The sequence below is a fragment of the Coregonus lavaretus genome (assembly GCF_964263955.1).
Source record: "Coregonus lavaretus genome assembly, chromosome: 10".
NCBI lineage: Eukaryota > Metazoa > Chordata > Actinopteri > Salmoniformes > Salmonidae > Coregonus > Coregonus lavaretus.
The window spans coordinates 13576676-13589302 of record NC_139997.1 but is presented as its reverse complement, the minus strand read 5'-3'; the positions used below and the strand labels follow the sequence as shown (position 1 = coordinate 13589302).

Genomic DNA, 12627 nt, shown 5'->3' with positions numbered 1-12627 from the left:
GTTTTGCAATGTCTACAGTAGCCTCAACAGCACTCTGTAGGGTAGCACCATGGTGTAGCCGGAGGACAACTAGCTTCCGTCCTCCTCTTGGTACATTGACTTCAGTACAAAATCTTGGAGGTTATTGGTTCTCACCCCCTTCCATAGACTTACACAGTAATTATGACAACTTCCAGAGGACGTCCTCCAACCTATCAGAGCTCTTGCAGCATGAACTGACATGTTGTCCACCCAATCAAAGGATCAGAGAATGAATCTAGTACTGACAGCAGAAGCTACAGCTAGCTAGCACTAAAGTGCATAACATGTGGTGAATAGTTGACTCAAAGAGGGAGAAAGACAATAGTTGAACAGTTTTCAACAAATTAATTTATTCAAAAATGAAGGAGAAGCGAGAGAGAGAGCGAGAGTGCCATTTTCTTTTCAGTTTCACTTACATTGCTAGCAAATGCAGCTGGCTAGTTTAGCCTACTCAAACACCCAGCTCAAACAGAGGGATGCTATGTTAGCTAGCTGGCAATGACTATCCAACACAACACTGGAACTCTTCCAAGTCAAGGTAAGCTTTGGGTTTTATTAATTTTTTGACACCGGGGCCCGCCGGTGTAACTGCTAAACTGCTTACTGACTATACACTGTAATGTTACTGCTTGATTGTAGCGGGTTTACTAATGCATTAGTTCTATTAGCTATGTTGACTAGGATGTTACTTTAGCTAATATGGGGACAACGATGTAGGCGGTGTGTAGCGGTTATGACATGGTTTTGCTTGGAAAGGTTTTTTCACCTGGTCACATACAGCTGATGTGTTGTGCATTGAAGTCCACAAATGAAGGGAAAGGGTGAGAGGAGGAAAGCGTGTAGATGCGAGAAGGAATACAATGTGGCTGCTATGAAAGTGAACTGTGTTTACGCGTGATCAGAGGTGTATTCATTCCGCCGATTCTGTTGAAAAACATTTCTTAAATGGAACCAATAGAAACTCACGCTTGCAACTGTTGGACTAATGATTACACCCTAGATAAGCTAGATGCAGACAAGAGTGTGCAAGACTGTATTGAATGTGTCACTGTCTGTCACCTCAAACCTGTGTCACCTTTCTCTCGACCTATGTGCACCTACAGTTGAAGTCTGAAGTTTACATACACTTAGTTTGGAGTCATTAAAACTCGTTTTTCAACCACTCCACAAATTTCTTGTTAGCAAACTATAGTTTTGGCAAGTCGATTAGGACATCTACTTCGTGCATGACAGAAGTAATTTTTCCAACAATTGTTTAAAGACAGATTATTTCACTTGTAATTCACTGTATCACAATTCCAGTGGGTCAGAAGTTTACATATACTAAGTTGACTGTGCCTTTAAACAGCTTGGAAAATTCCAGAAAATGATGTCATGGCTTTAGAAGCTTCTGATAGGCTAATTGACATAATTTGTGTCAATTGGAGGTGTACCTGTGGATGTATTTCAAGGCCTACCTTCAAACTCAGTGCCTCTTTGCTTGACATCATGGGAAAATAAAAAGAAATCAGCCAAGACCTCAGAAAAAAAACTGTAGACCTCCACAAGTCTGGTTCATCCTTGGGAGCAATTTCCAAACGCCTGAAGGTACCACGTTCATCTGTACAAACAATAGTACGAAAGTATAAACACCATGGGACCATGCAGCTGTCATACCGCTCAGGAAGGAGACGTGTTCTGTCTCCTAGAGATGAACGTACTTTGGTGCGAAAAGTGCAAATCAATCCCAGAACAACAGCAAAGGACCTTGTGAAGATGCTGGAGGAAACATGTACAAAAGTATCTATATCCACAGTAAAAACGAGTCCTATATTGACATAACCTGAAAGGCCGCTCAGCAAGGAAGAAGCCACTGCTCCAAAACCGCCATAAAAAAGCCAGACTACGGTTTGCAACTGCACATGGGGGTGCTTTGCTGCAGGAGGGACTGGTGCACTTCACAAAATAGATGGCATCATGAGGAAGGAAAATTATGTGGATATATTGAAGCAACATCTCAAGACATCAGTCAGGAAGTTAAAGCTTGGTCGCAAATGGGTCTTCCAAATGGACAATGACCGCAAGCATACTTCCAAAGTTGTGGCAAAATGGCTTAAGGACAACAAAGTCAAGGTATTGGAGTGGCCATCACAAAGCCCTGACCTCAATCCTATAGAACATTTGTGGGCAGAACTGAAAAAGCGTGTGCGAGCAAGGAGGCCTACAAACCTGACTCAGTTACACCAGCTCTGTCAGGAGGAATGGGCCAAAATTCACCCAACTTATTGTGGGAAGCTTGTGGAAGGCTACCCAAAACGTTTCACCCAAGTTAAACAATTTAAAGGCAATGCTACCAAATACTAATTGAGTGTATGTAAACTTCTGACCCACTGGGAATGTGATGAAAGAAATGAAAGCTGAAATAAATCTTATTCTGACATTTCACATTCTTAAAATAAAGTGGTGATCCTAACTGACCTAAAACAGGGAATTTTTACTAGGATTAAATGTCAGGAATTGTGAAAAACTGAGTTTAAATGTATTTAGTTAAGGTGTATTTAAACTTCCGACTTCAACTGTATGCTGTAAACTTTCATTCATAGGCTAGGTTGTAGCAACCTCATGATGGGTATAGGGGAACATTTGAGTATCATGTAGTAGCCTAAACCTATCGATGTTACATTGAGCTTGGTGAATGGAATATGAATGACAGTCATCCAATATGCTGTAATAGAAATTAGGCCATGCTCATGAAAAAAAAGAATCGTCCTCCCTCATCTTAAACGCCACTGACCGCCACTGGCACACACATATACAGAGACACAAACACAAACACACACGCACATGCTAAAGCAGTTGTTCCCAACCAGGGGTACTAGGACCCCTGGGGGTATTTGGCCTATCCACAGGGGAGACTTAAGAAGATTCATGAGACCATATGCTTACTGGTAAAATCCACATGAAGGGGTACTTCAGGGGTACTCCAGGCAGAGCAAACTTTAGTTGGTGGTACAGTAACCGAAAAAGGAACCACTGTGCTAAAGTACATGCGCGCACACACACGTTTGTTTTACTCTCCTTGTGGGGACCAAACAATTGATTCCCATTCAAAATCCTATTTTCCGTTACCCCTAAACCTAACCCTAACCTTAACTCCTAACCCTAACCCTGAACCCTAATCGTAACCCTAACCCTAAACCCTAAGCCTAAAATATCATTTTTCCTTGTGGAGACCGGCAAAAAGTCCCCCCCCCCCCCCCCCCCCCCACATACACACACACACTATTATATTCATTAATGAGACTCTGCCTGTCCCTCAGTGCCCTTTCTCAAGATGATGCTCAACTCAAGATAGAAGACATCCTACAGATGGTAAGTATGGTTCAATCACACACAGAAATACTACATAGAATAGATGCTAAGCCATTTCAGTTACAGGGATGTAGTGGTAAAAACTGTGTTGAGTCAGTAAATAAATGGTGATGTAATTTGGCATGCTGACTTTGGAACAGAGAAGTCCGCTGCTCCACTTCATCCTGGTAAGATGTTGACTAGAGACGTTGTCTCGATATAGTCTGTGTGAAAAAGTTGTCTCCGTAAAGAATCAGAACAAATTAGTTGTATTTAGTGTGTATTGTGTATTTTAAATACTTTAGAATGCATTTAGAAGTATTTGAGGTGTGCTTGATTTACACTGAACAAAAATATAAACGTAACATGTAAAGTGTTGGTGTCCTTGTGTATATTTGTTTATATTAGCTGTCAACAAGCCCAAAGTATACAGTTCATAGTGGAGAGAGTGTAGACATGGAATACTGTTTGTGGCATTTTGAAAATATATCAACCGATTGAATATTGGTTTACCAGACAGAGTGTCCCAAAGCAGAGTGTTTTGATTCTCTGTCTGCGATGGAGCTGGCTGAACAGATCACCTTGCTAGACCACATTGTGTTCAGGAGCATCCCTTACGAGTGAGTGTATATTCGAAATCGGAGAATAGTATTGTTGTGCTATTGTTGTTGTTGTTTTTGCATAATTGTGGTGTGTTCTGTGTCCACCAGAGAGTTTCTGGGCCAGGGCTGGATGAAGCTGGACAAGTTGGACAGAACTCCATACATTATGAAGACCAGTCAGCACTTTAATGATGTAAAATTTAAAACAGATCTATACTCTATAGCTCTATACCAGCCAGCACTTCAGATCTATACTCTATAGCTCTATACCAGCCAGCACTTCAGATCTATACTCTATAGCTCTATACCAGCCAGCACTTCAGATCTATACTCTATAGCTCTATACCAGCCAGCACTTCAGATCTATACTCATATCTTAACATATCTCTTTATCCCGTCTTTTCTTTAACTCTGCCTCTTTCCCACCCTCCATTTCTCTCAACCCCTCTCTCGCTCCTCTTCCCTCCCCTCTCTGTTTTGTCCTGCTGTAGATGAGTAACCTGGTAGCATCTCAGATCATTGCCCATACAGACATGGTCTCCAGGGCTAATTCCATAGAGAAGTGGTTGGCTGTGGCTGGTATCTGTCGCTGCCTCAACAACTATAATGGAGTTCTAGAGATCACCTCAGCTCTCAACCGTAGCGCCATCTACAGGCTGAAGAAGACATGGGCCAAAGTCTGCAAACAGACCAAATCACTGATGGATAGGCTACAGAAGATAGTGTCATCAGAAGGCCGATTCAAGAACCTGAGAGAAACCCTAAAAAACTAAGAAGGAGAAGAAAAAAAGGGTGAAAGTGTGTCTCTGGGGTTTTACTCCCAGATTATCACTAAGGACTTTATGACAAGTTAGGAAAGCATGGATATTATGTGAATATTGATTGATGGATTGATGTATGTGCAGCTGCAACCCTCCGTGTGTGCCCTACCTGGGGATGTATCTGACTGACCTGGCCTTCATCGAAGAGGGAACACCCAACTTCACTGAGGAGGGACTCGTCAACTTCTCCAAGATGAGGATGGTAAACACACACACGCACACAAACTCACACACGCATGCACACACACACAGTCAGTCACTCAGCCTGTATCTCTCTGTCTGTCTCTTCTCTCTGTTCCAGATTTCTCACATCATCAGAGAGATCCGTCAGTTCCCTACAGGATAGAGCACCAACCCAAGGTAACACACACTACACAGTCAATCAATGGAGTTGTTTTTTGTCACATGCGCCGAATACAAGGGGTGTAGACTTTACCGTGAAATGCTTACTTACTTACTCTCTCCCAGGTAACTCAGTTCCTGCTGGATAAGACTCTGGTGATGGATGAAGACACTTTGTATGAGCTGTCCCTGAAGATTGAATCCCGTATCCCTCCTGGCTAAACACACAAACACCACACAGTTGGTTTCACTCCAGCTGCATGGCACTTAGTATTTAGTATTCTTATTATCATCAGCTTGGTAACCATGGAACCGATGGACGGGAGAGCCCTGAGAATCACCTGGTTTAGGGTTCTTGTTATTTTAGGTAGCTTAGTGGTTAAGAGCGTAGTGCCAGTAACCGAATAGGCGCCGAAAGGTCGCTGGTTCTAATCCCCGAGCCGACTAGGTGAAAAATCTGTCGATGTGCCCTTGAGCAAGGCACTTAACCCTAATTGCTCCTGTAAGTCGCTCTGGATAAGAGCGTCTGCTAAATGACTAAAATGTAAAATGTAAAAATGTAATTGCCAATGAACAACTCATGTGAAGAAGTGCCTTGCTTGTAAATATGTACATATCATGATACAGTAATAAGCTGTATTAGTTTAGTAATAACTGTTATAATGATTTCCTGATGATCTTGCATACATTAACAGTGTAACATATAATAATAATATATGCCATTTAACAAACGCTTTTATCCAAAGCAACTTACAGTCATGCGTGCATACATTTTAAGTATGGGTGGTCCCAGGAATTGAACCCACTGTCCTGGCGTTGCAAGCACCATGCTCTACCATCTGAGCTACAGAGGATTTACATTGCTCTGAAAAAGACTGAACCCAGTTAGATTTAGGTTTGGCTGTGCCTGTGACTTAGTGAGGGAGAAGTCTAGCTGGCCAGACAAATGGCAGCCGTGGGAAGAGACTAGTGGGGAGGGACAGTGGCTGTCTCTATATTGCCCTCTACTGGTGAACTGGTGGAAGGTCAGCCTCAGATCCAATAGTGATAGTGAGCGTTCCCTAAAGGTTTTTGCACTTTCATGATCATTTTAGATCTGTTAATTCCCCCACATTATGTTGTCTGTCTCCAATTCTATCCTGTCTGTGGCTGTGGAACAATTGCTGGATTGGTTCCTGCTTTGTTCCTGTTGACGCACACTGATGATGTAAGCATGGACTCTACATCCTGTCATTTAGCATGTTTGTTTATTTACTTTTACTTATTTCTATTGTTGTACTGTATGTATAAATGTTTTAAACTGTTATTTGTTACAATAAACATCTTATGACGATGTAAACGCAAATGAAGAGCCACTTTTCTCAACCGTGTAATGCGTAATATACAGTAACTTCTTCTCCCCAGAACCAAACAGTATAGAGAATATACATGTATATGGCTCAACTACCCCCAGTTTTTACCCAAATTGCAGTTTCAGCAATGTTTATTTCAGTGTAACATCTCTGTTTTGGAGATGACAAGATTAAAATTCTGTTCTTTGGTAAAGAGATTTGACCCAAACGATTTCTCACTGCTAGTGTGAAGTACAGTCTTTAAAGTTTACTAACAGCTGTCTGAATATTTCTGTGTTGTAGTTTATCTTTGGATGTGTTTATTTATTAGTATTTGTTAGATTTTTATCTGATTACTTGTTCAACAGTATTATTAAAAAACCTGACTATTGATTTGTAAAGTATGTTAATAGATTTTTTACTTATTTGAACTTTTTATTTACTTTTGGTCATTTTTTCCAACGGGGGATTACAGGTACAAAAAAACAATAAAATAAATGTATACAAAGATAACCCCAACCCATTCCTCAGTCCCCATCCACCTCCCCGCATCCTCCCTCCCCACCCAGAAACCATGCCTCCCACCACGCATATTTTTCAAATCTTGGAATGTTCTCAAACCATTACTGTCCATAATATCGGTAAAGGTACAGATTCCACATTTGGACCAGTGGGGGGATGCAAAATGCCGCCCTACAGATCGCAAGGCATTATTGTGAAATATTGGAGTATGGGCATGCCATTTTGATTCCCAGTTACATTGTTTTTACATTTTGCGCCAAATAAATAGTATGTGAGCAATAAAAGGACCAAAGCGTAGTTTACATTGTTTAAGGGATATACAGTGCATTTGGAAAGTATTCAGACCCCTTCACTTTTTCCGCATTTTGTTACATTACAGCCTTATTCTAAGATGGATTCAATTGTTCCCCCCCCCTCATCAATCTACACACAATACCCCATAATGACAAAGCAAAAACAGTTTTTTAGACATTTTACACATTTATAAAATACAAAAAACTGAAATATAACATTTGTATAAGTATTCAGACCCTTTACTCAGTACTTTGTTGAAGCACCTTTGGCAGCGATTACAGTCTTCTTGGGTATGATGCTACAAGCTTGGCACACCTGTATTTGGGGAGTTTCTCCCATTCTACTCTGCAGATCCTCTCAAGCTCTGTCAGGTTGGATGGGGAGCGTCGCTGCACAGCTATTTTTAGGTTTCTCCAGAGATGTTCGATTGGGTTCAAGTCCGGGCTCTGGCTGGGCCACTCAAGGACATTCAGAGACTTGTCCCGAAGCCACTCCTGCGTTGTCTTGGCTGTGTGCTTAGGGTCGTTGTCCTGTTGGAAGGTGAACCTTCGCCCCAGTCTGAGGTCCTGAGCGCTCTGGAGCAGGTTGTCATCAAGGATCTCTCTGTACTTTGCTCTGTTCATCTTTCCCTCGATCCTAACTAGTCTCCCAGTTCCTGCCGCTGAAAAACATCCCCACAGCATGAAGATGCCACCACCATGCTTCACCGTAGGGATGGTATTGGCCAGGTGATGAGCGGTGCCTGGTTTCCTCCAGACGTGATGCTTGGCATTCAGGCCAAAGAGTTCAATCTTGGTTTCATCAGACCAGAGAATCTTGTTTCTCATGGTCTTAGAGTCCTTTAGGTACCTTTTGGCAAACTCCAAGAGGGCTGTCATGTGCCTTTTACTGAGGAGTGGCATCCGTCTGGCCACTCTACCATAAAGGCCTGATTGGTGGAGTTTTGCAAAGATGGTTGTCCTTCTGGAAGGTTCTCCCACCTCCACAGAGGAACTCTGGAGCTCTGTCAGAGTGACAATCGGGTTCTTGATCAGTTTACTCAGTTTGGCCGGCCAGCTCTAGGAAGAGTCTTGGTGGTTCCAAACTTCTTCCATTTAAGAATGATGGAAGCCACTGTGTTCTTGAGGACCTTCAATGCTGCAGACATTTGTTGGTACCCTTCCCCAGATCTGTGCCTCGACACAATCCTGTCTCGGGGCTCTACGGACAATTCATTTGACCTCATGGCTTCGTTTTTGCTCTGACATGCACTGTCAACTTTGGGACCTAATATACAGTGCCTTCGGAAAGTATTCAGACCCCTTGACCTTATCCAGATTTTGTTACATTACAACCTTATTCTAAAATGGATGAGAAAAAAAAAATCCTCACCAATTTACACACAATACCCGATGATGACAAAGTGAAAACAGGTGTTTAGAAATGTTTGCAAATGTATTAAAAATAAAAAACAGAAATGCCTTATTTACATAAGTATTCAGCATCTTTGCTATGAGACTCAAAAATTTAGCTCAGGTGCATCCTGTTTCCAGTGATCATCCTTGAGATGTTTCTACAACTTGATTGGAGTCCACCTGTGGTAAAATCAATTGATTGGACATGATTTGGAAAGGCACACAACTGCATATATAAGGTCCCACAGTTGACAGTGCATGTCAGAGCAAAAACCAAGCCATGAGGTCGAAGGAATTGCCTGTAGAGCTCCGAGATAGCATCGTGTCGAGGCACAGATCTGGGGAAGGGTACCAAAATATGTCTGTTTGGAACCACCAAGCCTCTTCCTAGAGCTGGCCGCCCGGCCAAACTGAGCGAATCGGGGGATAAGGGCTTGGTGGGAGAAAAAAAAAAAAAGGGCTTTGGTCAGGGAGATTACCAAGAACCTCATGGTCACTCTGACAGAGCTCTAGAGTTCCTCTGTGGAGATGGGAGAACCTTCCAAAAGGACAACCATCTCTGCAGCACTCCACCAATCAGGCCTTTATGGTAGAGTGGCCAGACGGAAGCCACTCCTCAGTAAAAGGCACATGACAGCCCGCTTGGAGTTTACCAAAAGGCAACTAAAGGACTCTCAGATCATGAGAAACAAGATTCTCTGGTCTGATGAAACCAAGATTGAACTCTTTGGGCTGAATGCCAAGCGTCACGTCTGGAGGAGACCTGGCACCATCCCTACGGTGAAGCATGGTGGTGGCATCTTCATGCTGTGGGGATGTTTTTCAGCAGCAGGGACTGGGAGACCAGTCAGGCTCGAGGCAAAGATGAACGGAGCAAAGTACAGAGAGATCCTTGATGAAAACCTGCTCCAGAGCACTCAGGACCTCAGACTGGGGTGAAGGTTTACCTTCCAACAGGACAACGAGCTTAAGCACACGCCAAGACAACGCAGGAGTGGCTTCGGGACAAGTCTCTGAATGTCCTTGAGTGGCCCAGCCAGAGCCTGGACTTGAACCCGATAGAACATCTCTGGAGAGATATGAAAATAGCTGTACAGCAATGCTCCCCATCCAACCTGACAGAGCTTGAGAGGATCTGCAAAGAAGAACTCCCCAAATACAGGTGTGCCAAGCTTGTAGCATCATACCCAAGAAGAATCGATGCTGTAATCACTGCCAAAGGTGCTTCAACAAAGTACTGAGTAAAGGGTCTGAATACTTATGTAAATGTAATATTTCCGTTTTTTTTTATTATCAAAAATGTCTAAAAACCTGTTTTTGTTTTGTCATTATGGGGTATTGTGTGTACAGTCGTGGTCAAACGTTTTGAGAATGACACAAATATTAATTTTCACAAGGTCTGCTGTCTCAGTTTTGATGATGGCAATTTGCATATACTCCAGAATGTCATGAAGAGTGATCAGATTAATTGCAATTAATTGCAAAGTCCCTCTTTGCCATGAAAATGAACTTAATCCCCCCAAAAAACATTTCCACTGCATTTCAGCCCTGCCACAAAAGGACCATCTGCCATCATGTCAGTGATTATCTCGTTAACACAGGTGAGATTGTTGACGAGGACAAGGCTGGAGATCACTCTGTCATGCTGATTGAGTTAGAATAACAGACTGAAAGATTTAAAAGGAGGGTGGTGCTTGAAATCATTGTTCTTCCTCTGTTAACCATGGTTACCTGCAAGGAAAAAGGGCTTCACAGGCAAAGATATTGCTGCTAGTAAGATTGCACCTAAATCAACCATTTATCGGATCATCAAGAACTTCAAGAAGAGAGGTTCAATTGTTGTGAAGAAGGCGTCCAATGCTATCCAATGCTCTTTTGAGTTCTTTAAGAGAGATTTGGGCTCCCAGTGAGGTGGCTTCCTCTGTTGAGAGAAGAGGAGCTCTTAATTCTGTTAGAAAGGACTTAGTCTGGCTTGGTGTGGATTTACAATCAGAAGAGTACAGTTCTTTATAGAAGCGGGAGAATCTTTGATTGATTCATTTGGTTTCAGATAGTAATTCCCCTGTTTCAGATTCAATAGTTGCTATGCACTGAGTGTACAAAACATTAAGGACACCTTACTAATATTGAGTTGCACCCCCCCCCCCCCCCCCCCTTTTTATGCACTCAGAACAGCCTAGACTCTACAAGGTGTCGAAAGCGTTCCACAGGGATGCTGGCACTTGACTCCAATGCTTCCCACAGTTGTGTCAAGTTGGCTGGATGTCCTTTGGGTGGTGGACCATTCTTGATACACACGGGAAACTGTTGAGCATGAAAAACCTTGCTGCGTTGCAGTTCTTGACACAAGCCGGTGTGCCTGGCACGTTCTACCATACCCCGTTCAAAGGCACTTAAATATTTTGTCTTGCCCATTCACCATCTGAATGGCACACATACACAATCTCAAGGCTTAAAAATAATTGTTTTAACTGTCTCCTCCCCTTCATCTACATTGATTTAACAAGTGACATCAATAAGGGATCATAACTTCACCTGGATTCACCTGGTCATTCTATGTCATGAAAAGATATCAATATATCGGCTGTTGTACTCGCACTTCTAAAATCCTCGGCCATTGCTATTCGAACTTCCGGGATGGTTATAAGGCCCTCCCCAGCCCTCCTTTCGGCAAATCTGACCACGACTCCATTTTGCTCCTCCCTTCCTATAGAAAGAAACTCAAACAGGAAGTACCCATGCTAAGGACTATTCAACGCTGGTCTGACCAATTGGAATCCACACGTTTGTATTTTATTTTATTTTACCTTTATTTAACCAGGTAAGCCAGTTGAGAACAAGTTCTCATTTACAACTGCGACCTGGCCAAGATAAAGCAAAGCAGTGCGATAAAAACAACAACACAGAGTTACATATGGGGTAAACAAAACATAAAGTCAAAAATACAACAGAAAATATACATACAGTGTGTGCGAATGTTGTAAATTATGGAGGTAAGGCAATAAATAGGCCATAGTGCAAAATAGTTACAATTTCGTATTAATACTGGAATGATAGATGTGCAAAAGATGATGTGCAAATAGAGATACTGGGGTGCAAATTAGCAAAATAAATAACAATATGGGGATGAGGTAGTTGGATGGGCTAATTTCAGAATGGCTGTGTGCAGGTGCAGTGATCGGTAAGCTGTTCTGACAACTGACGCTTAAAGTTAGTGAGGGAGATAAGAGTCTCCAGCTTCAGAGGTTTTTGCAGTTCGTTCCAGTCATTGGCAGCAGAGAACTGGAAGGAATGGCGGCCAAAGGAGGTGTTGGCTTTGGGGATGACCAGTGAGATATACCTGCTGGAGCGCAGACTACGGGTGGGTGTTGCTATGGTGACCAGTGAGCTAAGATAAGACAGGGATTTGCCTAGCTGTGATTTATAGATGACCTGGAGCCAGTGGGTTTGGCGACGAATATGTAGTGAGGACCAGCCAACAAGAGCGTACAGGTTACAATGGTGGGTAGTATATGGGGCTTTGGTGACAAAACGGATGGCACTGTGATAGACTACATTCAATTTGCTGAGTAGATTGTTGGAGGCTATTTTGTAAATGACATCGCCGAAGTCAAGATCGGTAGGATAGTCCGTTTTTACGAGGGCATGTTTGGCAGCATGAGTGAAGGAGGCTTTGTTGCGAAATAGGAAGCTGATTCTAGATCTAACTTTTGATTGGAGATGCTTAATGTGAGTCTGGAAGGAGAGTTTACAGTCTAACCAGACACCTAGGTATTTGTAGTTGTCCACATACTCTAGGTCAGACCCGCCGAGAGTAGTGTTTCTAGTCGGGTGGGCGGGTGCAAGCAGTGTTCGGTTGAAAAGCATGCATTTAGTTTTACTAGTGTTTAAGAGCAGTTGGTGGCTACGGAAGGAGTGTTGTATGGTGTTGAAGCTCGTTTGGAGGTTTGTTAACACAGTGTCCAATGAA

The 12627-nt window shown here is 42.7% G+C and overlaps 1 pseudogene across 1 annotated transcript in view; it reads left to right on the top strand.

Moving 5' to 3' along the window:
- LOC311136496 (ras-specific guanine nucleotide-releasing factor 2-like) overlaps nucleotides 1–6840 on the top strand; it is a 69112-nt pseudogene extending 62272 nt beyond the window's left edge. The window contains exons 20-26 of the transcript XR_014615421.1: nucleotides 3321–3372; nucleotides 3868–3971; nucleotides 4062–4146; nucleotides 4445–4722; nucleotides 4859–4976; nucleotides 5076–5134; nucleotides 5243–6840. The product of XR_014615421.1 is annotated as a ras-specific guanine nucleotide-releasing factor 2-like (transcript). The remainder of the gene's footprint in view (nucleotides 1–3320; nucleotides 3373–3867; nucleotides 3972–4061; nucleotides 4147–4444; nucleotides 4723–4858; nucleotides 4977–5075; nucleotides 5135–5242) is intronic.
- Nucleotides 6841–12627: the final 5787 nt, after the last annotated feature.